This window comes from Falco rusticolus, chromosome 5 (assembly GCF_015220075.1).
Source record: "Falco rusticolus isolate bFalRus1 chromosome 5, bFalRus1.pri, whole genome shotgun sequence".
NCBI lineage: Eukaryota > Metazoa > Chordata > Aves > Falconiformes > Falconidae > Falco > Falco rusticolus.
Window position 1 is genome coordinate 56,565,794 of NC_051191.1, and position 26,660 is coordinate 56,592,453.

General features: G+C 40.1%; 1 protein-coding gene across 2 annotated transcripts in view; it reads right to left on the minus strand.

The window, feature by feature from the left end:
* The window catches only part of GRAP2 (GRB2 related adaptor protein 2), an 81,432-nt gene that overhangs the window by 32,526 nt on the left and 22,246 nt on the right, over positions 1-26,660 (minus strand). Inside the window, exon 1 of one of the 2 annotated variants that reach the window (XM_037390319.1) lies at positions 8,332-8,501. The exons of the other annotated variant lie outside the window; for it this stretch is intronic. The gene's annotated coding sequence lies outside the window, so the exon portion shown is untranslated. Of the gene's footprint in view, positions 1-8,331; positions 8,502-26,660 lie in introns of those variants that run through there. 2 annotated transcript variants of the gene reach the window in all.

Genomic DNA, 26,660 nt, shown 5'->3' on the forward strand with positions numbered 1-26,660 from the left:
ACGAGGCTAGCATTACAATCATTATTTCCCAGCTTCTGTGTGCTTAACACTCTCATTATGTAACTTTAAAAAATTATTATTCATAGATAGAATTCAGAAAACAAGGTAAAAGAGGAAAGAAGGAAAAAATTCCAGAATGGAAAAAAAAATTACTTGGCTAGGCACTGTGGAGAACACTGTATGTCATGTACCTCATACAGCCTTCAAGAAGGTGCTCCTCTTCTACATACCTTAGAAAGTCCGCAGAAAAAAGTTTTGAGACCTGCAAAGGGTAGGAACTGTGCAGCTCTCACCCTTCAAGATACATTGTGAATGTGGTAAGGGCTCTGCAGTGAGAAACCTGCCAGTGGCAAGAATTACTTGTCACAAGACTTAAACAAGGCCTGTGCACTGCTACAATGAGATTTAACCCCTCAAAGTAGGGATTAGTGTGATTACTTCCATATTTCCAAATGGGGTGAATTTTATCCAAACTGAATACATCTAAAAATGTTATCAACACTGCAATTCTGCTTCCATATGAAAAAAAAAGTTCCTACAACGTTCACTGCATTTCCATTTTCTATTTTGTTCCCTATCAGTTTCTTCTACTCACATCTACTTTAATTGGTATCAGATTTAAGGAACTGCAATGTTCAGATTCATTACTATTGCATATCTTGCTATATTTGATTATGGTAGGCTGTCTCTTTTGTCTTGAATGTGAGCCTTGCTTTTTAGTTTAGCTTTACAAAAATAAATATATTTAATAAAGTGATCATCTTCATAAAAGAAGCTAATCCACAAAGCATTCACTGAATTTTGGGATACTGTTTTCTTGGTTGCTTTGTCTGAAAGTGGTTGGACTTTGCTCATCTCTGCAGCTGGTCAAGGGAAGAGGAAGATGTTCAGCCCTTCCAAAGCTCAAGTCAATTAGGCATCTGAGATTGCATAGCAGAAGTTGATGCATTCAAAATCACCCCCTTCAAAATATCACATCAGGATTGTTTAGACTGAACAGGACAACAGTGTTTCAAAAGAACATCCTGCTCAAAAGTTAAAAACCATTTCAAACAAAAATGTAAAACTAAGCATACTGAACAGAAACTGTTCAAAACAGCAGTAATTCATTAAGAAAATAACCACTCTTCACCCCAAGAGATTCCCAATGTGTTTCACAAATCTTGAATTAAATTCAGACTCACTTTGTATTTCTGGTACCATGATAGGCTTCATCGGGGGGGTGTGTGCAGCAGTGCTTGGCAGGGGCCACACACTACTGTAGCTTCTCCCTGGTGCGTTTTGAAGGATTACAGCTGATCCTTTGGCTTCTCTTGCTAAAACTACCCAGCACTTTAATTAAGAAGCTCTATTATGAGCTCTTCTTTTGCCACAGCCTCACTGAGAATAGCATTTCTCTGGACAGCTCTGGTACGGTTTAGCTGAGCAGGTAAACCTGCATGTTAAAATATGATGACTGTGTCCTTTGACCTTAGCTTTACCCTGGAGGATACCTCTGGTTTGGCTGCTTCTTTCCCTGACTCTGTGTCTATCCCTTCACCTAACAATGAAATCCATCCTCCAGTGCTTTTCAGCAGCGCACAGCAGGTTAAGAGCAGAAGCAACAACTGGCCAATTAAAATAAAAATGTCAGATGTGCAGAAGGCAAACTGAAATCTGCCTGGGTTATCAGGGCAAACTCCTTCAGACTTGTGCAATTAGCTGAAGGATAATTGATGACCACAGGCAATCAACCTACAGTTGTAGGTCTCACATGCAAGAAATGTGCTAGGGCATATCATTCAGTATTGACTCACAGGAAAGGGCTTGAATCTCATCACTAACATGATCTCCTGAAGTGCTGTGAATTTCTTTAGAAATCTCCCCAAAATTACCAGACGAAATCACAAAGAGTTTCAAAGACTCAAAGCAGTGGCTACAAGTGTGCTACCATTCCCAGTGACTCTGTATGTTACAGTACACAAAGAATGGTAAAAGCTCTTTAGGTGGCTGTGGAGAGGAAAGGAATCCTTCAGCTGAGAGCAGTACCACTGATGATTTGTTACAGCGACACAGTAATAATACAGGTGAAAACAGGTGTGGGGAGCTTTGAGGCCCTACAAAAGAGATAGAAATCAAGGCAGGTAAAGGAACTCTTATTCTGGAGTACTGATGGCTACCCAAAGAACTATCCTGAAACAACTGCTCTTGTACAACGATGCGGGGAGAGCTCCTCATTCAAAAAAAGCCCTTCATCTTCTCTCCATTCTACTTCCCACTCTTCATTTACCTTTCTCTTTAGAATGACAGCTTGCTGAGGCCTGGATTTTCTTCTGCCATGACTTTGCCTGTATCTCAAGAACTGATGTGTTTAGTTGTTTTTGTGTTTTTTTTTTTTCAATCAAGACAGCTACTCCATAGTGAATTCCCAATGGAATTACTACCTTGATGTAGCTGTTTGAAGTATGTATTGTATTGAACACAGCTAGCCACATTGTCATAAAATCACTGAGATTCCACACTGAGGAATATATCTGGGGTAATCCACTTGAATATTAAAGCACTGCTTCTTTTTGGCAATGAAGACATAACCTCTGTCAGTGCAGAGCATCCAGTGTCAACAGTGTCTGAAAGTCAGTTAAAGACTTTCTGTAAAAGAATTGATTAATACTAAAGCTCAGGATGCTTAAAGAGCTGACCCACAGATGCCCTGGAGATTTAAGAAAATATTTCTAAACACATTCTGCAGTTGCAGTTTTTAGTGAATGAGTAATTCCTACAGACATCATCCTGTGGTTGCTTCAACCCTGTTTCCCACAGTGACCTCAACAGTCAAGAGGAGCAAATCAGAACAGTGTTGAAAAAGAGTAAAAAAAATAAAATTAATTAGTGTATACTATGGAGGTGTTTGTCTATCTGTGTACTTACAGTTGATCTGAGTTTTGCATTTAAAATAAGGATATGGTGTTTTTTCTATGTATGAGAAGCACGGTGTACATTAAGAATTACAGCACTAATTGTAAGGGCACATAATGAATTTCTAGAGAAGTTACAAGTAAACCTATTAACTAATTCATTAAGTAAAATTATTCTGAAATATGGGTTCTTTAAGAAACTTGACACTTTGGGCTTAATGTTTTGTTTGTTTATATATCCTCCATAATGGATTGTTTAATCTAGATTTTTATTCTACTTGAAGATCACAAAAACCTTGCCTAGACAACATATGAAGATTTTTCCAAGATTTTTTTTTTACCTCTATGATGCTTCTTACGAAAAATTTTCTCTTAAAAAAACCCCCCTGGTGTTTAATTCATTCCTTCAGATAATGCTACAAATGGAGCTTTCAAGATACCTGAGCTGCCCACAGCTAGAATGGCCCTTTCAAAATGTTCATCACTTCACACCAGTATTCTTGGTAGACTGCAGCACCACCATCTTCCAACAGCGATGCTTGGCTTCACTTCTGCTGGGAACAGAGGGAAGCAGCTGCTGCTCTGAATGATGAAACTCTCGCTGTGAGCAGCGATATCAGACCTACTGAGAACTGCCTTGTGGTGGTGTGGGAAAGGAAGAATATTTTCTTGAACATCATTTAAAGCTAATCTGACAATACAAACATTCAGAAGCTTTGATTATTAAATGGGCTTATTACAGCAAAAAAAAGAGAGTATTAAATCATTTAGGCATGTATTACAGGTGTAATTACTTGGCGTAGAGGAGATAGCAATATATGCTATATCAAATCAGTAGGCAAAGAACGCAAGTGCTGTACATGGCCTCTCCTGAAGGTAATGACATGATTATGACAACATCTATATAATTTTCAGCAATGTAATATTGCATGTCTATTCATCCCCTTCTACTAAGAATGTTGAAGCACTTGACTTCAATGAATTAAGATTCACCAGTTGTTCAGGCAGGGAAAGTATTTTCAGACTAGATTCAGTTCTCTTTGACAGTAAATTGGGAAAATTTTTGTTTGCTTTGGTGAATTTAATCTCAGAGATCTATTACACTATTAGGATTACCAAGAAAGAAGAATCCTAGCACATCATGGTTCAGCAGTAGCCTTATTTCTGTCAGTGTAATGATAATACAGCTTGAAACTTGATAATACAGCTTGAAACGGTAAACTAACCACCCTGTTAGAAAGTGTTTGTTCCATCACTGTGTAGAGCTTTGCATACTTGGTTGATAGAGGATTCAGTCATTTTTCTCAGAATCATTATGGTTTGATATCTGGGTACCCTACTGGATATGACAGATGAATAGCCTGATCTGGTACAGCAAATGCTGTGTACAAACAGTCAGACAGAATGCCTCCAGTATCCTGTCTTTATCCACTATACACTTCTGCATGAAAAACAATTACCAGGGCACATTCATGCACAGAGACAATTTTAGAAGTTTGTTCCCATCCTAAAATAATCCCTTTTAGATTGCAGGGTTATGGAGTGTTTCTCCTGTGCCAGAACTCAGCTGTAGCTTGGAGTGGCTACAACCTGGAAACATGATGTTATTTATGTAGCTAGTTTATTAAAAATAAAAAAGGAATGGCAGATCTCTGAGGGTTAAAGTTTGTGCTTTAAGGGTTACTGGTGGTTTTGTCATGATGAGATAATAAAAAATTACTGGGGAACTAGAAAGGAAAGTCTAGAGAACGTAAGGCTTACAGTGACTCAGGGGAAAAAGTGGCATGTAATTGGTACTGTACACTGCTCTGAAAAGATAAAGCCATATGTAAAAAAGGTTATAGATCTGGGGAGGGGGAGGAAGGATGGATCTCGGAGCTCCAAGAAAAGGAAAAAAGAGTATCATCATGTATTGGTGCATACTGTTCATTTAGGCATTTGAGTAATTTTCTTTCATCTCATAATATTTTGCAGTACTGACCTATGATCTTAGTGCCAGGATAATGTGTCCATTCTTAGCAAGCTTATTCTTCAAAGGTTAGTCTCCCCTGCTTAGATGTTATTTAAATGGCATTTTAGCACAGTTCTCTAATCAGCAGAACAATTTAAAAAAAATAAGGTTACAGGAAGAACTCATACCCTTTCCAAGATCACTTTTGTTCATTCTCATCTATTTGAAATCCTTCTAGAAATAGTGTTTACAGCAACTACACTTCAGAGATGGTGTTCTGGGCTCAAGCCAAAAGAGAAGAAAGATGCCCTTCCTTTCACCCACATCGCCCAGCTGACTAAGTCCAACATCCATGGGGCAGTAATAACCAAACATCAGGAGTATTTAAGTAAAGCACCAACCCACTAGAAAGGCTATATCACGGGAGTCAGTTTGTACCTTGAAGCATGAAGACTATAGTGCATACACTTACTAGCCTAGCTAATATCACTGCCAATTCTACTCACATTTGTTTCTTTCTCTGCCCCCCACACCCCTCTTTTATAAAAGTGCTTATTTGAAATTGTCACTATAAAATACAGAAACAAGGCAGCCTTGAAGATGATCAAGAATCCAGTTTCCAAGCCCAGCTCAGCTAAAGATTTGCTGTGCTTTTCTGACCAAGTCACTTCACCTCTACGTATTGTAGGACACATCTAAAAAGTACAGTATAGCCATACGTGGAGATATGTAAATGGAAAGGGATTACTGAATGCCATAAAGCTGCCTTCTCAGGAGGCCAGTTCATTTTTACAGATTATAAATTTTGTTAAGATAGTATGTACGGCTTTAGTGCCCCGGTCATCTCAGTGTCATTACATTCATGTCCATGGGCCTGATTATAAAATGAGAGCATTCATCCTCACCTGTCTTAAGGCCAAATGGTTAAAATGCCCATCAATAGTTATAAATGTGTGTAGACATTAAGATGAAAGGCTTATACAGGAAAGGCAGTCACTACCATATAACCCCTAATGGTAATATACTTCCTTTGCTGCTGCCCAAATGTACAAGGAATGGTGGAAAACTAAAATGAAAAGCCTAAGAAGTCTCCTTCAAGGGAGCTACAAAGTAAAGATTTTTGAAAGATATCAAGGGATTTATGGATACTGTTTGCACTGACTTGAATATGGCTTGCAGCCAGACCTGAGCTTCAGATCAAGTGTGTGACAATTATTAGATTGTGTATAGCAATTTCAGGAACTGAAAGAAGACAGAGTAGCTATGTTCCTCTTAAACCAAAACCAGACTCTGGAGAGAAGGGAGAAAGGCAGAGAAAGACAGGGCCTTATTATATTATACAAACAAAAGAAAGTAAAATGAGCCCCAAAGACATAGCCATATCAACTGCTGATAGCAATATTTCATTACTGATAAAACATACAGCATTTTCTCAGCTGCAGTGGGTAGGGCCTTCTGACTATTATCAGAGACGGAACTTGCCAGTGTGTGTATTTTATGGTATATACCTTACAGCTCCACTAAGAGAAGAATTTCGAGTGAAAATACCGTTAAGGGAAGAAACATAGTAAAGGGAATGAAGATCATTTTCATTATGTCAGGCAGTAAAACCAAAAGAGACTGCCTACAGCAGTAGTTTCAGACCTGTGGCTTAATAGCAACCTCTTGCTGGCCAAACTTTCAGATACTGCCTGTGGCCACAGAGAGCTGCTGTCAAGCTGCAAATTGGTGGGGAGGGCAAAGTATAGCATTGTACAGACAGAGGACATTACAACCTCACTGCCGTTGCCCTTGAATCAGAAAAAATGGAGAGCAGTGGCATATGGTTGCAAGAGTAGAAGGTAAGTGTGGGGAAGAAAAAGAAATTCTGGGTGATTAGGTAAAGGAAGACAAAGTTCGAAGTGATGTCTGTTATTAGAGTAATGGCTATAACCTGTAAAAACAAGACAAGCTTGCAGACACGCTATACTTTTACAAACTAATGTAAGCAGGTATAAGAGATCAGGACAGACAGCTAACTTGAGAAGCAGAGTCCTGGTTCTCTGGCAGTTGTACAAAATTATACCTTGTGAAAGACAAATTTTTGTTTTGCACAGGCAGATCATTCATTTTTAGGAGATGTGTGCAGAAGGGAGAGGTAGAGTTGAAACAACTTCAAAATCCAGAGAACAAAACTAAGCTTAGACGTGTACATTTCACATTGCCTATCCATCCATCTCCAGGTTATTCTGCTTTCTTGGTAAAAATGGGAATGACACATAGCACTATTTGGTGTTTAAACTCTTTTCTGTGGGATTGCAAGTTTGGATGCAACAAAGAAACAAAAGTAAATGTCGCTAGATAGAAAAATAAGGGGATTGCTTCACTGGAACACCAACAGCATTTTTTCACCCAGAGCCTAGTAAGGGAAAATGTTTTCTCCATATCTTTTCCACAACTCATTTCACTGTCACATCATAGCCAGGGTTTATGCCCTGTTCAGAAAACTGGGAGCAGAGGCTAAAGCATGGGTCTTACTCTCCTTCCACTTACAAGTGGATGACTGGCATTGCTAGCTGCATCAGCTACAGTCTTCCATGCCAAAACATAACTGGTGGGCAACTCTCTCTCATCCCAAAAGCCAGTTTCTCCTGGCTCAGTCATTATAAAACCTTTCTTCTCCAGATCAATATGAATGTGACAGCTTCTCCTGCTGCTGAAGCAAGTTTAGATTATTATTTTTTCTAAGAAAATTTTGTGCTGATATAGTGCTACTAAATGCTGTCTTGGAGACTGATATCCTTTTGCTCAGAGGTTAACTGCAAGACAAGTAAAGTATTATGAACTCTCTCTATGCACACAAGCATACATGAAATACACAGAAACCTTGCCATGCAGCTCCATAGCACTCAATTCTAAAGAAATGTCTCATAGCAGTACTGCATATTATAGTTACAATGCATTAAAAAGCTTTAAAATAACATCAAAAAGCAGTTGAGGAGAAATTACATTCATGCCTGGCCTCTTGAGACCCCACCACATTCCACAGGAGACACCAAAAAGAGGGTCAATGATGCCAGATCTACAGTTGCCAGAAGCATTTTTCTTTCTAGGCATCTTGCCCCAGTCAGTATTATCACACTGGGTGTCTGAGAGAGACAATAGTCTGATCTCTGTCTGAGCAACCTTAAAGTTTCTGGGAAATCTGGATATCTTTTTGCTTCTGACTTAAAAAAAACCAAAACCCAAACCATAAAAAATCCCCATTTATTATTTTCTTTGCTCTGTTCCTATAAATACCCTCCTCCTGAGCACAGTCCTGATCCCCCATTGACAAGGAGAAAAATGTGATGCACCCGCAGTAGAAATGAAAACACATTAAACCTTGAGGCTTGCAGCTAAGACCTTCCTTGCTTAACTCTGCACAAAATGTGATGCTAATTTAGCCAATGCATCTACCCTTAAAACTTCATAGTGAAAGAAGCAAGCAACTGAGCAGATCTGTACCTTTGCGGCAGATGGTTGCACTCTGCTCGTTCAGGATCTATGTTGAGACAAAGCAGTGGGGAATGGCAAGAGTCTCATAATAACCAACTTGTCTCCTGTCTTCAGTGCAAGTACTTAGCAAGGGCCGAAGTCTGCGGAGCCATGCAGTACACACAAGTCTTCACAATGGCATCGTTGCCTATCCCTCATGAAGCACAGTCAATCAAGCTGGCGGGGCACAAACCACAAACCACGCAGGAACTCACAGGCGTGGTAGTTTACTGAGCTGGGTGTGGGGCTCAGCTTAGTGTGGTTTTATTCTCTTACTGCAAGGCTTACAGTTGCTCTAGAGCAGTTTTTCCTAAATGCTACAGCTGTTTGCTGCTTCAGCAGCATGCCATGTGCTGGGGCACCCCATGACTTGCTCAACGCTCAGTTATTTACGGTATCTATCTGGAAAGCACTGGCCCCTTTGGACACAAGTACTCATTCCCAGGAATAAGCCATCAAAAGTCTCCTAAAATGTGCCCTTTTCTCTAATATGGGGTGACAGTGGTGGTCATAAGCTATCAGCATTTCAATTTGTGCAGCACCTCTCCTGCCACACATCCCATTTGACATGACAGAGTCCACAGGTGTATGCACACAGTGTACCCACAGAGAAGCAATCTCTGTGGCAAACACAGGCAAATACAAAGACCATCGTGTGCTTCTGCAGGCACAGGCCAAGAGGGAGTTGATACAAGCAGTCTGGGATTTCATCAGAGTCCGCAATTAGCAAACCAGAAGGTTGTCTTCAAGCTGTGAGAAAAGAGGTATGACAACCAGATTCTTATAAGAAGAAAGAAAAGGCACATTTGCCTATTTAGTTGCATCAGTTTAGCCACTAGCATAGGCGCATCATGGAAGGCCGGTGGCCTGGACAGAGGGACCGTGATCTACCCAAAGCAGTGATGATTTATACGGCCAACACCCATACTATGGCACTTTCAGGTGGCAAAATATCTATGGACCACGTAAATGCCTTAAAAACAAAACTAGAATTAAGGCTTTCTCCTCAGGTGATTAAAGGCTGAAAAGACACTGCTGTGTTACTGCACTAAGCTGTCTCCCCCACACCCCTGCCCGTTGCCCTGCATGCCACCCCTACAGGAAATGGCGGGGGCCGCCCACCCCTCGCAGCACGGGCTGAAAGCAGGGAGGGGTGGGGCTTGCAGGATGATTGACAGTCCCTCTGAATGCAAGGACCCTATGGGGGAAGGGAGGGCTGGTTGAGAGCATTCAGATTGGGTTAGGAGAGAAAGGGGGTGGGTCTTTGCAGGTGACTGGCAGCAGTTAGACTCTCCCAGGGAAAAGGTTACCTGACAGTCACTGCTAGGTAAGGAGGAGCAGGGACAGGGGAGGGCTGGTCCTGGCAGTGTGAGTCCACCTGTGTGTCCTCACCTACATCAACCCCATTGGTAATTAACTACACACATTAATTACACAGGGGCATGATGCCCTGCGCTCATCCTGTCCCTTCTGAGGCTTGGCTTCCCGAAAGGCTGTTTTGCTCCCTGCCCTCAGAGCTCCAGTCCCTCCTCCTGCCCGAGGGCTGCCAGGGGCCAGCAGGGCCCCCGTGGGAGAAGGGACATGGATGATTGGAAAATCCGTTGCTGCTGGAAAGCAGAAAGTCCCCTTAGGAAACGCAGCCCTGGCGCTGGCCCATGGGCTGCCTGGTACTGTGCCTGCAGCTGCCAGCACCAGGCATTTCACAGGAAAAAGGAACTGACATGAAGTGAAATTTCTCCCTGCAGCCATCACTCTAAGACCACTCTAAAATCGTAGCCTAAAAACATGAACTAAATTCTGTCTGGTAGACTGTAAGCCAGGAAAGGACCATTTGCTGCAGCAGAAATAGATTCATAAATTACTGAGTTCTGGAGCCAGTGAGATCCACACACCCTGATTTCTCGAAGCCACTTTTCTTGACTTTGTACCTGTTTGAGGATGTGGATGGAATTCCATTTCCTTGAGTATGGTTCAGAGCCTGGCCAAGTGGTCCATGCTTTTTCCAGCCTGCTGCTCAGAAAAAAAATGTTTTAACTCCTAATTATTGTTGACTTTGAAGAACAAGCAGCCAGATTGATCGGGTTCCATCTGTGTCCCTCAAAAGAGTGCAGGTGTTACAAAGAGAAATGGGCAAAATATGACTGATAATATTGAAATATCAAATCTTGAAAAGAAGTATTCTTAGTAATATCTTTTGTCCAAAAGGTTACAGAGAAGGATTAAGCTGTTTTGTGAATTTCTATCAAATTACTCCTTTGCCATTTTTAATGGTTGAAGTATTTCCAATACCAAATTTTCTGATTTTTCATCTTTACACTGCTCTCAAAATATACTTTGCTTTGAATAAACAGGTAAAACCACCTGAAACAATAAAAAATATTTTTGGGCAAAACACAACTTTCCATTTGGTCAAAAATAATATACTCTTTGCTATTCAGCCAAAAATATTTTTTGTTTTGCATTAGAGACATCAATCTTGTAAGCAAACTGCAAATCAGTTATATATGCAGCATTGCAGCACTAATCACACAGAGCTGGCTCAAGAACAGAGGCACAGAATGCAAGAATCAAATGTTGACGTCTTGTCTACTAACACTAAGACCTAAACTGTTTGGCTTCATTTATATGACATGATTTGTCTAAACATTAACTGACAAACAAAAGCAAAAGACAAGAAATTAATGTATTGCTATATTCAGGCTTCAGGCCTTTGTAATCTCAATTACTTGATTTAAATATTATTTAAATGCAATCATCTACTAAATTTTATATTTCAGTCATCAAAATCTGGGTATTTCTGTTGTTTTGGGTTTTTTTATTATTTTTGTCCAAGGAGGATCTTTTAGGTTAATAGCTTGTTTTAGTTATGATCCAACTATTTTGACATGTTTTTTATCTCTAGTACACATCCCTTTTAGTGTCTTAGATTACTGGATAAATAACTACATCTGAGCATTAAGAGTATATGATTTGTCAATGTAGAAGTCCTGTCTGGTATTGCCCCCCAAATACTTGTATTGTAATGCCACGTTACTGTAATACATTCTTTTTTCACCTCTGAAATATTCCTGAGCTCCTGAAGTGAGGGAAAAGTATTGAGCTGGCATTGTTCTTTTTGTATGCATATAGAACTTCAAGCTGACGCTCCTGAACTTTTCAACACTTGCTAAAAACAAAGAAAGAAGGAAGCACAGCAAAACCTTCAAAATTGTAGACCAACAAAAGTCAAACCAAGTGGGGAGCCAGCTAAGGAAAACACGGGTACTAACTTTTTGGTTAAAGCAAGCTATGATTGCATGAGAATTATCTAATCCATGTGTAAACCAAAGCAAATCGATGTATGCTGCCATATAACCGATGTCACAGTGCAACTCTGACAGAGAGAGAGAGAGAGAGAGAGAGAAATATACAAAGGCAAAAGAGGAATCTCATGATTGAAGTTTTTAATAGCTTCATTGAAACACATGATAAAATCACTTTCTCTCAGCAGGAGAGAGGCAGATAAAAATGGACTCTATTTGAAGTGCAAACAACAAAGAGACACAGGGACTTGTAAAACATACATCACCCTCCTCATAAAGATCCCCCTTTCTCTCAGTTCCAAGCATTTGCAACAGTCTCTCCCTGTGAAATCTTAATTAAACCAATATATTTCCCATCTAAGTCATTTGAAGATGAGTGTAGTTTGATAAAAAGCTTAATTAGCTCTATTCTTTAAAAAAATAAAAGGTACCATTTTGATCTTTTCCTTGAAATTCATGCCTATCCTTACATTAAAAATATCCCTCAGTCTGGACTGTGGTAGCTAGCAGAAAGGAGAAGCACGCTCATAAATGGGGGTGTGGGGAGGGGGCTTAGATGGAAAACAAACATTTATTATGAATTTTAATATTTTTATCTTTTGTTCTTATAGTGTATTACAGATTGTCTCCCTTCTTGAGGCTGTGTGTTTGTCGGGGCTTGAAATCAAATTAATACATGATGAAGGTGGACCCTTCTCTGGTGACTCAGCTGGGAATTGCACAGAAATCTACCCAGGCTGATGGTAAAAAATAAAAGGGAGGGAGGGGAACAGGAACATCTCATAAAGCTGTGAAATGACAGTTCACAGGCATAATTTAAATCATTTGGAGGCTGCATTCCCTTTTTATGCTATTACTGCATTGACTAAAATACACCTCCTACTGAGTATACCAGCTGTGAAAGCTAACAGATCCATGCCGATAGGTCTAGAAACACTGTTGTTACAGTTTAGTGGAGCAATTCACAGACAAATGGAAGCTCTTGTTCTAATTTCTTCACCTCTCTGCTCTTGTTTAGAGCCCTTTGAAAATTCTGTAGACAGAAGGGTTGCAATGGATTGACACGAAACATTTCCTTCCCTTCTTCCTAGTTGCAGATGTTGTCCTTCAGCTATAATACAACTTTCACTGGATCTGACATTTGCATTTGGATCTTATAATAGGTGTGATCAAAATGCTAGCTACAGTAGCACCATAAGTCAACAGGTGTGGTTTAGTAGTTGAAGGTGTTAGGCTACATTTAAACAAGCTTACTGGAAAATAACATTATCCATTTCTTCTTTTACTTGCTAGTGCTTTCCATGTTCTTGGTAGACTTTTCATTGTGAAACACCTGAATATGGTGTTTTCAACATAAAAATGTCAAAGCACTTAATTATTATGGCATATATTATTGAGTAAAACTAAGCCACTTTCCTTCTAGTTTGGAGTCAAGCTGTGGTCTTGTCAAAAGGAGAGGCTAGGCATACTCTCTGTATTTTCTCCTTAGGTCTGTAAATGGTTGCTGTACTTTTGGTTAAAGAACAGTTGAATGGAACCAAAAGGCTATTGCAGAAAGCAGTCTCCACTGTCTTCCTGTTCATTAATTTTGCTGCCATGGAATCCCAGTGTTGTCTGTCTTACACAGATAAGAAAGAGAGAATGAAATTATTTCTGTCTCTGCTTCTTTCTCCAGAATTTTGAATGATATCATAGAATTATTTGGAAAAGAATCAAGTTGAAAAGACCTTTAAGATCATCAAATCCAACCATTAACCTAACACTGCCAAGTCCACCGCTAAACCATGTCTCTAAGCACCACATCTATGCATCTTTTAAATACCTTCAGGGGTGGTGATTCAGCCACCTCCCTGGGCAGCCTGTTCCTATGCTTGACAATTCTTTCAGTGAAGAAATTTTCCTAACATCCAATCTAAACCTCCCCTTGTGCAAGCAACTTCAGGCCATTGCCGCTTGTCCTATCACTTGTTACTTGGGAGAAGAAACTGAGTACAACCTCCTTTCAGGGAGCTGTACAGCGCAATAAGGTCTCCTCCAAGCCTTCTTTCTCCAGGCTTAACAACCCCAGTTCCCTCAGCCACTCCTCATATGACTTGTTGTCTAGATCTTTCACCAGCTTTGTTTCCCTCTTTTAGACACTCTCCAGCACATCGATGTCCCTCTTGAAGTGCGGGGCCCAAAACAGAACACAGTATTTGAGGTGCAGGCTCACCAGTGCAGAGTACAGGGGGACAATCACTACCCTGATCCTTCTGGCCACACTGTTTCTCATACAAGCCAGGATGTTTCTGGCCTTCCTGGCCACATGGGCACACTGCTGGCTCATATTTGGTTGGCTGTTGACCAGCACCCCAGGTCCTTTTCTGCCAGGCAACTTTCCAGACACTCTTCACCAAGCCTGTAGCATCGTGTGGGGTTATTATGACCCAAGTGCAGGACCTAGCACTTGGCCTTGTGGAAGGTCATACAATTCAGCTTCAGCCCATTGATCCAGCCTGTCCAGATCCCCCTGTAGAACCTTCCTACCCTCAAGCAGATCAACAGTCTAGGAGAATGCTGTGGGAAATGGTGCCAAAAGCTTTGCTAAAGCCTAGGTAGACCACATCCACAGCCTTTCCCTCATTCACAAAGTGCATCACCTTGTCATAGATGGAGATCAGGTTAGTCAAGCACGACCTGCCTTTCATAAACTCATGCTAGCTGGGCCTGATCACCTGGTTGTCCTGTACATGCCATGTGATGGCACTCAAGACAATGTGCTCTATAACCTTCCCTGACAGCAAGGTCACACTGACAGGCCTGTAGTTCCCTGCATCCTCCTTCCAGCCCTTCTTGTGGATGGGAATCACATTTTCTAACTTCCAGTCGACCGGGACCTCCCTGGTTAGCCAGGACTGCTGATAAATGATAGAAAGCAGCTTGGTGAGCGCTTCCACCAGCTCCCTCAGTACCCTCGGGTACATCCCATCCAGCCCTGTAGACGTGTGTGTGCCTAAGTGGTGTAGCAGGTTGCTGACCATTTCCCCTTGGATTATGGGGGCTTCACTATGCTCCCCAGCCTTGCCTTCCAGCCCAGGGGGCTGAGTACCCAGAGAACTACTGGTCTTACTTTCAAAGACTGAGGCAAAGAAGGCATTACATACCTCAGCTTTTTCCTCACCCTTTGTCACCGTTTGCTCCTGCATCCAATAAAGGCTGGAGATTCTCCTTAGCTCTCCTTTTGTTGCTAACATATTTAGAGAAACTTTTTAAAATGTCTTTTACAGTAGTAGCCAGATTAAATTCTAGCTGGGCTTTGGCCCTTCTGATTTTCTCCCTGCATAACCTCATGACACTTCTGTAGTCCTGAGTTGCCTGCCCCTTTTCCATTTTCTCCTGTGTTCCAGCCAAAGCTCTCTGTTCAGCCAGGCTGGTGGTCTTCCCTACTGGCTCATCTTTCAGCCCATAGGGACAGCCTGCTACTGCACCTTTAAGATTTTCTGCTTGAAAAATGTCCAGCCTTCCTGGACTCCTTTGCCCTTCAGGACTGCTTCCCAAGAGACTCTGTCAACCAGACTCCTGAACTGGCCAAAGTCTGCCCTCCAAAATTCCAAGGCAGCAGTTCTGCTGACCCCTCTCCTTACTGCTCCAAGGATCGAAAACTCTTATCACTTTGTGATCACAGAATGTTTAGGGCTGTAATGGACCTCTGGAGATCATCTAGTTAAAACATCTGCTAAACAGGTTCACGTAGAGCAGTTGCACAGGATTGTGTCGAGGCAGGTTTTGTGTATCTCCAGAGAAGGAGACTCCACAACCCCTCTGGGCTGCCTTTTCTAGGTGCTTTGTCACCCTCAAAGTAAAGAAATTCTTTCTCATGTTCAGATGCAACTTCCTGTGTTTCAGTTGTAGCCTGTTGCTCCTTGTCCTGTCACTGGACACTACTGAAAAGAACCTGGTCCCATCCTCTTGACACTCACCCTTAAGGTATTTGTAGAAATTGGTAAGATCCCCTCTCAGTCTTCTCCAGGATAAGCAGGCCCAGCTCTCTCAGCCTTTCCTCATAAGGGAGATGCTGCAGTCTCCTCATCATCTTTGTAGCTCTCCACCAGACCCTCTCCAGTCTGGAGAGTCCCTGTCTCTCTTGAACTAGGAAGCCCAGAGCTGGACATGGCACTCCAGATGTGGCCTCACCAGGGCAGAGTAGAGGGGGAGGATCACCTCCCTTGACCTGCCGGCCACACTTCTCCTCATGTACCCCAGGATCCCACTGGTATTCTTGGCCACATGGGCACACTGCTGGCTCATGGGCAACTTGCTGTCCACCAGGACTGCTAGGTCTTCCTCCATGGAGCTGCCTTCCAGCTGGTCAACCCCCAGCCTGTGCTGGTGCATGGGATTATTCCTCTCAAGGAATTACACTTGCCTTTGTTGAACTTCATTAAGTTCCTGTCTGCCCAATTCTCCAGCCTGTCCAGGTCTCACTGAATGGCAGTGCAGCCTTCTTGTGTATTGACCAGTTCTCCCAGTTTTGTATCATAATCAGACTTGCTGAGGGTACACTATGTCCCTTCATCCAGGTCATTCATGATTAAGTTGAACAAGACTGGATCCAGTACTGACCTCTGGAGAACACCTCTAGCTACAGGCCTCCAGCTAGGTTCTGTGCTATTGAAGACAATTCTGTTGGCTCTGCCATTCAGCCAGTTCTAAATCCACTTCACTGTCCACTCATCTAACCCATGCTTTCTGGGCTTATGTATGAAGATGTTAATGGGAGACAGTGTCAAAAGCCTTGCGGAGGTCAAGGCAGATAACATCCCTGTCTACCAGCCAGTCACCATAGAAGGTGGTTAGGTTGGTTAGCCACAATCTCCCCTTGGTGGATCCATGTTGACTACTCTTGCTAACCTTCTTTTCCTCCACATGCTTAGAGATGATCACTCTGCCCAAGACGGCCTCCAGCCATCACATCACCCACAAGTCCTTCTCTGTTCACAAACAACAGGTCCAGCGGGGCGCCTTCCCTAACAGGCTCCCTCACCAGCTGTGTCAGGCAGTTATCTTCCACACACTCCAGGAACCTCCTAGACTGTTTCCTCTCTGCTGTATTGTATTTCCAGCAGATATCTGGTAAGTTGAAGTCCCCCATGAGAACAAGGGCTAGCAAATGTGAGACTTCTCCCAGCTGATTATAGAAAATTTTGTCTGCCTCTTCATCCCGGTTGGGTGGTCTATAACAGACTCCCACCATGACATCTGCGTTGTTGGCCTTCCCCCCGATCCTTACAACACTCAACCCTTTTGTCACCAACATTAAGCTCTAGACAATCAAAACACTCGCTAACATATAGGGCTTCTCCTTCCTTGCCCATCCCTTCTGAAGAGTTTATAGCCATCCACTGCAGCACTCCAGTTGTGCAACTCATCCCACCTTGTTTCCATGATGATATATCATAGTTTTCTTGGTGCGCAACGGCTTCCAGTTCCTCGTGCTTGTTGCCCCTGCTGGATGCATTGGTGTAGATGCACCTTGGTTGGGCTATTGATCCTGCCACCTTTCGGGGGGGTGAAGCCCTAATTTCTAATTCATGTTAGAACTGTTACATTTGCAGAAGTGTGTTGAGTTTTCTAATTTGGACAATAGAATAAGCACCACGAGAAATGTCTGGTGTCACTTACTGACTCTAGATGTAAAATGAATATTTATCTATGGCACTCAGGAGGCACATGAAGAACTTTATGAAAAATTATTCTGATGCTAAAGTAAAAGTCAGAAAAGCAACGTCTAACCATTCTTGGGGTCCCCCAAGCTCACTAATTTGAGACATCAGTGAACTAACATACAGTGCAGTTTCTCTTTCTGAGATTATGCACATGGTATGATGGATGAATGACTGCAGAAAGAACTGGAGGCATGTGTGTAAGTGCACACAGTTGGATTATTTTATAAATAATGGATCAGAGAAAGTCAGACACCAATGTCAACAGGGCTTCTTCAATACTGAGACAGTGAAGAATTTTCATTGTGTGGGTAACACTGTACGGAATCAAAGATGACTTGAGAAGGCCTGTCAATTAAAATTAGGAAGTTTGGGGGGGATTATTTAAACTAATTTCTCAAGGAAAGATAGCAAGTAATCACAGCTCCACAAAGACATCAGAAAAAGAGTAAGGAAATGCAAGTTTTCTATGTTATTTTCAGAAAAAAATACTTAAAATTACCAACACCTTTACAAGTAAGAACTTAGGAAAAATTACATCACTGCTGACTTAGGCTTACATATCAGTGGAAACATTTTTTAATATGAAGAGAGATGAGATGAAACGCTGAAAATTGAAAAGAAATTGCCATCCATTTGGTATTTCCAAAAATTAGTGGCTTGAAAATAAGCAAGACAAACTAATATTTCCTGGTTCTAAAATACATATTGAAATAGACTGGGGCTGATACTGCTCTTTCATAGCTGTATTTTCCTACGTTAATGAAGGAATTGCACCAGAGAAGACAGACAGATTCTGTGTATACAAGTTTCTAGTTACACGAGTACTACTAAGACAATAGGGTAATTAACTTGGCTGCTCAAAGCAATGATAGTCCAGTCAACCTAAGTTACTAAGCAGCACCACAGGTGCATGTCAGTTAGGAAGCAAGTACTGAAGCACTTTCAGCTAGTGGGTTTGCTCATTCTGCAGTTCTAACAGATGCTGCTGGTAGAAACAAGTTGGTTTTGAAGCAAATGTGATTTTGCCAGGAAATTGTACTAAAATGCCATAATGCACATAAAAGCACTACAATAGTGTACAGGGTCCGGCAAAAGGCCCATCTGGCCCAGTGCCCTCTGTCTGGGAGTGCCAGTAAGATCTATTTACAGGAAACGGGCAGGAAGAAAAGAAACAAAATGAGCTTTCTCTTGACATTCCTTCCAGAAATTGTTCCCTGCAACAATCCAGGGACTTGTTGAGCCAGAGAATGTATTTGAACAATTATATTTGAGAGCCACTTATTTTCTGTAAATGTCTCTATTTACGTTTTTGCCCTTCACTACACTCTGTGGCAATAAATGCTACAATTCACTAAATGCACAGTATGGAAGAGTAATTCTTTCTTTTTTAAAAAAAACTACTACCCCATAATATTGGTAACATAAGTTTGTTCCTCCTGGAGAAGTTAGGTTGCACTGACTTGATGGACTTCAAGTCAGTAGTTCAATGAAGTTTAAAGACAAGACTTAATGTTTACCACTCAAACATCTTCACCATTCACATTCAGTAACTTTTACTATTTCATAATCAATCAAATTTGTTGATAAAATTTGTAGTTTAGGAAACCTATAACAGCATATAAAAGCTGGTATCTTTATTTTCAATATCTTCTCTAGACATTGTTTCTAGTTCTGAACCTGCAAGAGGTTCTTGATAATTACTGTCTAACATCTTTATAGTGAAAAGAAGTGGAAATGCCAATCAATTCACAGTAGAAAGGCATCCACGCTACAAAGACAATTATCCAGTTCATATAAATTATTCCACCTGCTGACAATCCCTGCAGAGACTCTGAATGTAAGAGGGGCTATGGAAAGTGAACTTCCTATTGTTCATCCTATTGTAGAGTGTTTCTTCTTGCACATTACTGACACGCTGATGGAAGAACAAGAGTAATGTTTTATTCTTGCCCATATGGTAACTGGTATCTACTAGATAGAAGAACTGGGTATTTTAGATATTGTAATCTGGCGTGTTATATGAGAATTCAGATTTTGAAAACTACTTTTTTTTAAAGAAAATAAAGAATGAAGCACAAGCAGAGCACCAGAGTCTTCATTCAAAAAGAAATCAAGGTAGTTGATGCCTATATTTTCTATATGTTAAACTTTTTAAAAATTGAAATGAAATATCCTGGAAAAATTATCAGAAAGTCAAAGTCAGAGATACAATCTTCTTTTCTCTCCCCCTTCTTCACTGAAAATGCAGCACTCTCAATTAGAAGTAGGGTTATTTACATAGAACACAGTATTGCTCATCAAGTCAGTTTGCATTCTGGGGAACAAATAGATGGATTACAGTGTTATGTATAAATTTATTCCTGCTGTAGTGATCCATGAAATTGCAGTTAATTTTGCTGAAATGGACCATTATATTTTTAAGTAGAAGTGAAAGACAATGAGAAAGAAGGGGTAAACTGCTAGGAACTGAACTTCAAATACAAGATTAAATTATTAGTAGGCACATAGCACTGCTGGGAACAGCGTGAGCTGCTAGATGAAGCCACTGACCTGTTGGCATTCAGACGCAACCAAGTATCCACCTTGCCATAGTAAATTAGATGAATTATTGGTAGTGATGGGCCTGTCACGTTGCACATTTGTGTCCCCAAGTGATGTATGGGAAAGTGAATTCCTGCTGATACAAGCTCCATGCAGCTCCTACTGGGTCTGAGGTGCCAACAGCATGCATCTGTTCTGTGCAATGAAATAATTGCATTGTGCCACTTCTATAGTACAGCTGTGCATAATGATTTTGCTTGTTGATGATGAGATAAATTCAAGACTATTTAATGACTGTATAAAAATCTGGGGGCTATGAGATTAAGCTAAGGAAAACTCTTAACTATACCATAAGAATTTACATTTCAATGCCCTTTTTTCCTCTCTCAGCAAAAGGTGGCATGTGCTTCCACCTCATCACTGCTTAACTTGTAAGTAGTATGTAGTTTCATCTGGTTTCAGAATGAGTCAGAAAAAACAACTAACATCTGGTTGCTCAGCTCTAAGAGGTGTGTCACTGTCTTAACTAGCTATTGCCCTGTACCTGGGTTTTGATAAGTGACAATAAATTCAGTCTTATTCCATCTTATTTGTAAAATAAAATATCTTAACTTCAAAAGCCCTCTGAAAAGCAGCTTGAAAGCCCTGTACTCATTAATGATGAGAAGTAAATACCAGCTGCAACTCTAATTAATTTGTCCATCAGGTCAGTCTATTTAGGACATGCCAGACCAGAATTCATCAGTGTGACACTACAGGGACAGCAAGAGCATTATCATGCCCCATCCCTGGCAATGTTCAAGGCCAGGCTGGATGTGGCTTTGAGCAACCTGGTGTAGTGGAAGGTGTCTTTGCCCATGACAGGGGGATTAGGACTAGATGATCTTCAAGGTCCCTTCCAACCCAAACCATTCTATAATCTGAATCTATAATCAGATTTAGTGCTTGAAAAACTTACCATACAACAGCAGAAGGGAATGAAAGAGAAAAACTAATACACAGAGACGGTGATCTTGGTACTGAATTTTCAGGTTTCTAATTCTAAGGAGGAAACCAGAGGTCTTTCAATGTCTGCAACCTATCTCTTGAGGCATTCTGTAGCATACGTTAATATTTCTGCTCAGGATGCCAATCTGCCTTATCTTCCCTTTCCTATGGTTTCTGACATCATCAGAAGAAGTAATATGACAAACAGGCATCAAGATAACTAAAACATAACTAGATGTTGTATCTCCTATATTATATTGTACCCTAAGAGGGCTAATATCAAAGGCTGTTCATCAACATTGTGTTTCTCTCAGCTCCTACCAGAATTTCCTGATTCAGACAAACTTCAACCTAAACAGCTCAAGCTTAGATTTTAAGAATATATTCTTAATTATTGCTAATAATTGCTTTTATTATATATATAATTAAATTAATAATTGCTAATAATAATAAGAATATATGCTAAAACTTCAGCTGATTAAAAATGAAAATGCTTTCCATGGTAAAAAAGTACTATCTGTTAAAAATAAATGTTAAAAATCCATGCAATGCAAAAAGTAAAAACTGTAAGTCAATGGTTTTAGAAAAAGTGGGAAATGGAAGCATTCAGGAATAAAGTAATGGGTCTGTTACAGTACTTGCTTGCGGAGTCACAAATAGGGTTGTATTGTGGATGTTTAAATATAGCAAACATTTTTCTGTCTCAGTCTGTTTGCCTATTGTCTTAGGTACAACCTGGTTTGACCAAAAGATTTCATTCAAAACTGGAATAGCAGGGTCTATTGACAGTCTTAAAATAGTTTGAAAGAAAGTGCATTGGAATCCTGAAACCAAGAAAAAGAATTGCTTTGGGTCAAGCCTGAGGTGCCTGTGCAGAACTTGGAAGAGAGCATCAGTAGGGGAATAGCAAGTAATCAGTTTAATGGACTCTTGTTCAGACTGTGCAATAGCATTGGGTCTGAAAAGTATGGAGACCAATACTAGAAGAACAGGTATGCTGTAGAAACTGGAGATTAAATGCTCTGAAAAGGTGGGTTGAGATCAACAGAGTGGTTACACTGGTTGATTTGTAACACAGCTTGCTTTATGCTTCATCCCAGCTACAGGTATCTTGCATAATTTAGAGACTACTGGTATTCACACAAACTATATAGGATATATAGCTAAAAGGAGACATTAACACTGGGTTTTAGGCAGGATTCAAAAAAGTCCTCCACTTTCCAAGTGGATCACTACTTTCAGAATAAAATGTCAGATGATATTCACTGTGAAATAACATGGGAATAAGATGACTTTACACGAATGTTAACTAAATCAGTATGGCTCTGTGCCACAAAACAAAGAGAAATTGCTCACTGATAGCATTTTTTCAGTTATTTTGGTACAGCTTTTACATATCAGATATCACAGAGGTCTAAAAAGCATCAAGGCTATTTATTCATGAGTAAATTATTCTACGTAACATTTAAACTATAAAATGAAAGGAGGGGAAACTTCTGAATAATTAAAATTGGTAGGAGTTAATTTTGTTCAGATGGTCTTCTAAAATGCTGTAAACGTAATTTGAGCTGAACTTGCAGTAAGAAACTTCTCTAAAGAAGCCAGTGTTTAATATCAGAAAAAAACTACTCAGATTTTTTGGCTTGTTTTTCTAAGACTTAAATGCCAGCTATTGAATAAAATGTTACAGGACATGACTATTCAAGTTGACATACTGTACAAACCAACCAAAGTCAGCATGTACAGCATTTAGTCTGTTGCTGCACCTTTCACCCTGACCCATCAGTCCTAAATATTTTTGCATTTTAGATGCAGTCAGTATAACATAAAGGACATAATGTTGTCTAGTTTCACCAAGAGAAAAACAGAAGCACTACAATTTTTGGACAGGGTGACAACAAATCTTGTGTGATGTGACAAACTCATTTCAGACAGACAGAAGATTACGTCTGTTTTTAACGGTGGGGATGTATGATCTACTTGCTGCAGCTATTGTGGAGAGAAAGTATATGAAGTCCTTGCTAGGCCTTCCTCTACAATAACATCTAAGATATATTTGCATGGCCAATCCAGGTGCAGGATAGCAGGATGCAACTCCACGTTTGGTTCAGCTATAGCGTATGGTCAACAGTTGGCAGGCATGCTGTGTTTAGGCATTATGAGGTCTTCAAACACCACTTAAATTTCCATACCATATGTACTGTAATATCTAATCACCATGGGAGTAAAGTCTAATGTTTCAGCACAATTTATTTGTTGGCTGATAAAAAAATCAGCTAACATGCAAAATGCTATATGTGACTTGTGTTTGGTTGGGTTTTTTTAACCAAGACAGAGAAAACCACTATAATCTGCAGATTTTCTGCATTCTACCTCCCAGGCTTGCTTCCTCCTTCTCACTAGACAGGAACTGTAGACTTTTCCCTCTTCCAGAAAATGTAAACATTTTCAGACAAATAGTGTTAGCTGAACTCTCTCTCAAATGTTTGGAACATAGTATAGCTCCTAACAGAAGACACTTTAGAAATTAATTTTATATGGGAGATTAAATCATCCTGATACAAAAGAAATTCCGAACAGCTTATGTTTTGGGTTTTTTGGGGGGTTGTGGTTTTGTTTGGGGTTTTTTTTGCATTTCAGTAGTTCCATATTGCAATGTTAGTTTCAAACAGACTTGCATGGGAATCGCTGGAATCTTTGATACAATTAGATATTTTTCCCCCCTACTGAATTCTGTTCACAGTTAACTGGGGAAATATAATAATCATAACAAAACTAAGAAACTGAAGAATCAAGTTGCCTCCAGTGTGTGCTCCACAATGCCTTAAAGAATACGTATCTCTCACTTGTAATCCCATAACCTTTTCTTTTCAAAGCAAATTGACGCTGAAAGGTACAACTGTGTAAGCTCTTCACAACACAGCAAAGGGAGGTATTTTTTTCTCATTACAATTGCCATGACTATGTGCAATAATGCAAATATATTCAAATTTCAAAAGGGAATCATCCTATTCCTTCCTCTTAGCTCCAGCTATGCACTTGTGCAGGAAGTTATAGTCATGTAACCCCAGTGGAGAGCCTAATAAATTTTAGAAAGATTAATTTTTTTTTCCAGTCTAGCTTCCTTAATCTCATGGTTGAAGCTCTAGGGAAAAGTGGGCAGGAATCCATGCTGGGGAAGAGGAGAAAAGAAAAGAAGTTGTGAGATTGTCCTCTTCAGTGCCAATCATTGGATGCATTTAGTTGTAGTACAAAATCACACCCTTTTACACAACTCTGGCAATGACAAGACAGTTTAAAGCATATGTAAATTGCACTTCATTTGCATCCACTCTGAGAACATTTTACCTTGCCAAGACTATGTGAAAAACCATAGTGCAAATAAAATGAATACCAAATACACACACTGTTGAATTCAGTTACCTGTAACTTCCTTTGATCAACCGTCTCTGTGGAAAACGTGCTGGATAAGGGCAATTTTATTCTATTTACTGAGAAGTCCTAGAAGGCAGTGAATTTAAACCTTTTTGATCAGTGGAGCCCTAAAGGTTGTACAGTTAAGTTGCAGTCTTCTGCGCAGAAAAAGTAAGCCTAATGATGGTAGTCTCACTTTTCCAAGCTCTTAGATTTCTCAGAAGCCGATGATGCAATTGGTAGATGTATCTTGAAAATTTGGATGAAAGCCTGAGAATCCGTTATTACAAATAAGTTAATATAGCTAATAAAAGTTGCATCAGCTTTTTTCAGTGTTCTACAGGATTTACAACCGGGATGTGCAAGCCCTAGCATAAAAATCTCACTGAACCAAACTGAATGTGGTTAAAAAGACATTCTCACTGGCAGTAACATAAATAATGAAATATGTTCAGATAATAGTGCATGACAACTGTCCCCTTAGGAGGTAGGTAAAAAATGTGGTCAGCTCACCCAGTAATCGCAATGAGAAGAAGTTTTAACAGAGGTAACGCTTTTAGTTGTACAGTCTTAGCTACCTATGTTTAAAAGCTGAAGGAAAACACAAAGTGTGAAAATTTTATTTAAATAACATGATTTTTTTCAGTCTTTGTTTTTAAATATTAGAAATTCCAGTCCAGTTTAAATTCCCTTTGGAGCAATAAAGAGGACATTTTTTTCCTTTTTTATGTCAGCTGTATCTGTGTTTTATCAATCTAAAAGGCTTTAACTTCCTGCAATACAGATTTTAGCATCTTTGCTGGCATACAAGTCTTCTAAGTTTTCATAAAATAACCACATGTGGACAAAGCTCAAAACACAGTCTCAGATTTCATTACAAGTTAAGGTTTCAGGCTTTTTTTAGACTGACCTGTCATCAGAGGTGCCCAGCAAGGGTTAGCTGAAAATGTATTTATAGCATTCTATATGCCTTTAACCAAATCCCAAGAACAAAGGTAGATTTCCTCCACCATAACCAGAACAATATAGCCCTCTCCATCTTTTCTGAGGGGTCTCTCATCAGCTTCTCTCCTTTGGTCGTGAATTATACCAACAGCCCTCCCTTACTGCCTTCTTACCCTGATAGAAGGTTGCATGGTGTTATGGTTGAGTCACTGCGCTGGACAATACAGGCCTACATTATTATTTCTGTCACAGATTTCCTATTTAGTCTTGGACAAATAATCTCTTTATTCCTTCGATGGTAAAATGAGGCTAACACATCTCAAACTCATAAGGATATTCTGAACATCAGTTGATTAGTCATTGTGAGATACTCTGATATTAGAAAACAGATGCTTCAAAAAAGCCAGTAAATATACAGCGATCTTTGATTTCTGGTCTTCCACAGCCTTTTTTTAAAAAAAGCTTTCCACTTAATAAATCCCAGCTGGATAAGTGTTCTTTTTCACTCAGCAGCTCTTGCATTAGTTTTCTAAGGTGGAGCCAATTTTCTTCCCTTCTCCTTTTTGGAGCTTTTTATCCTTTGCTGATTTAGTACAACATATCCTTTCCAAACATATTTATTTGCTGCTTTTTATCCTCATATTCCCAAGTGCCTTTTAAATGCATGTATATAGAAAACTTCAAACAAAGAAATAAGACTGCTGCAGGGATGCCACATAGCAGACAGATAAACAGGCTATTAAATAGTTAGCCATATGTTCCCTTCATGATCATTTGGAACACCCACCGTGGGAGAAATGGGAAAAATACCATATATCCTTTTAAGTGTAATTTGGGATAATTAACCATGGCAAATAATAAGGATTTTGGGATTTGTGTCTCATCCATAGTTGTTTGCAAAGTCAGCATCTTCTATGGTTGGTGTTGTAATGGAAACACAGAGAAGTATTCTACATACTAATTCGTCATGACCCATTTCAACAAAGTTCTACGTGGGGACTCCCAGCTGAGAACTAACAAGGCATGGTCCTAATAGTCTAAGAGAAACATGGAGGTAAGAATCCAGAGTGGGTGCACATACATACAACCTGTGTCAATTTAGAGAACGTTCTACATTGCTATCTATGATTTAGGGAATGCTCTTTCTGCTGACCTTGATTCTGCAATGAAGTCTATGAGGGTTTGCAGTCTTCTCTAGTAAAGACACTGATTCAGGACACTGTCTACATGGAAAAAAAACTATTAAAAGCTTTCATACAGCACAATTTGAAGTAGCCAGCAAAATAACACACCTACACTAAATAACAGCAACATCTTCATTTTCCTTCTATATTTTTTTCACATTTGTCTTAGGAATAAAGATTTCTCTCAGGAAATGGCAATCTTAAAAATTAGTTTTTCAGCT